The sequence below is a fragment of the Orcinus orca genome, chromosome 17 (genome assembly GCF_937001465.1).
Source record: "Orcinus orca chromosome 17, mOrcOrc1.1, whole genome shotgun sequence".
Taxonomy (NCBI): Eukaryota; Metazoa; Chordata; class Mammalia; order Artiodactyla; family Delphinidae; genus Orcinus; species Orcinus orca.
Genome location: NC_064575.1, coordinates 64,452,849 through 64,454,628, shown reverse-complemented (window position 1 = coordinate 64,454,628; position 1,780 = coordinate 64,452,849). Strand labels below are relative to the sequence as shown.

General features: G+C 34.9%; 1 pseudogene; it reads left to right on the top strand.

The window, feature by feature from the left end:
* Positions 1–976: 976 nt before the first annotated feature.
* Positions 977–1,451, top strand: LOC101279695 (vesicle transport protein SFT2A-like; annotated as a pseudogene).
* Positions 1,452–1,780: the final 329 nt, after the last annotated feature.

The following is a 1,780-nucleotide window of genomic DNA, read 5'->3' as shown; positions in this document are numbered from 1 at the left end:
AAAACCTAGGGGTAAATCTTCATGACCTTGGGATTGGCAATGGATTCTTAAATATGACACCAAAAGCACAGCAGCAACCACAAAAAAATAAGTTGAACTTTATCAAAATTTAAACACTTTGTGTATTAAAGGACATTATCAAGGAGTTGAAAAGATAGCCTAAAGAATGGGAGAAAATATTTGCAAATCCTAGAGCTGATAAACATTTAAAATTCAATATATTTAAAGAACTCTTAAAACTCAACAAAAAGACAAACGATGGGCAAAGGACTTGCATAGACATTTCTCCAAAGACATACAAATGGCCTATAAGAACATGAAAAGACATTCAACATCGTTAGTCACTAGAGAAATGCAAATCAGAACCACAATAAGATATCACTTCACATGTACTAAGATGGATATAAGAAAATAAAATTAAAAAATGAAAATAACGAGTGTTAATGAGGATGTGGAGAAACCGGAATTTTGGTATATTATTGGTGGAAATGTAAAATGATGGAAAGGTAAAATGGGAAAACAGGTTGTTCCTCAAAAAACTAAATATAGAGTTGCTATATGACCTAGCCATTCCACTCCTAGGTTTATACTTCCCCCAGTTGAAAACAGGGATCCAAAAAAATGTTCAATGAAGCATTGTTCACAATAGACAAAAAGTAAAAACAAACAAACAAAAAATGTGTCCATCAACAGATAAATGGATAAGCAAATTGTGATATATACATACAACAAAATATTATTAAGCCCTAAAAAGGTATGAAATCCTGATGCATGCTATGACATGGACAAACCTTGAAAACATTGTTATAAATGAAATAATTGGACATAAAAGGACAAATACTGTATAATTCCAGTTAATGATATATCTAGAATAGGGAAATTCATAGAGACAGAAAGTAGGTTAAAGGTCACCAAGGGTTTCCTCTGGGCAGGAAGGGGAGGTGAAGGAATATAGTCAGCAGTTCAGCCCAGGAAAATGGCCAGGAAGAAGCTGCAGAGGTTCCTGAGTGACCAGGGTGACAAAGAGCGTAGCCTGACCACAGAGATCCTGGATGTTTGGTCCCTTAGCTTTAATACCAGATTGAGGTGGTCTGGTATATGCTTTGTATGCAGCATTTTCTATTCTATCCTTGGAACTGGATTGCTATGGCTTCCTGGTGGCATAAAACTTTTGGCAGTGTTTTAGAGCCTGGGAAATAATCCTGCATGAGTCAGTATGAGTTTTTTAATGGGCTCTGTGAAGCAACTGATGAAAATATTTGAAACAAGATTGCCTGCAACAATTATTATTCTTTTTTGTTTGTTTCATATTTACACTGTGTGCTTACTTTTGGTGACATAAGAAGGGAATGAATATGTTGCAGTTCTTGTGAAGAGCCTAATATAGTCTATCATGCATCTTATATGCAAAAGATGCAGTCATGAAAGGCTATTTTTCTCTCCTAAGTTGAAAATCAGAAACTCTTTGAAAACAGTGTTTGAAAGTGTATGCTGTGGTTTTGGTGAAGTATGATTTTCTTGATACAATAATCATTCCAAAAAAAATGCAATAATTTAAGACCATTTGTATTCTGCTATAAACTACATGGTTGAATAAACTGTTAAATGCTTGTAATTTTTAAAATTTTTTTATACAGCAGGATCTTGTTAGTCATCAATTTTATACACAACAGCGCATACATGTCAATCCCAATCGCTCAATTCACCACACACCTCCCCCGCCATTTTCCCCTCTTGGTGTCCATACGTTTGTTCTCTACATCTGTGTCTCAACTTCTGC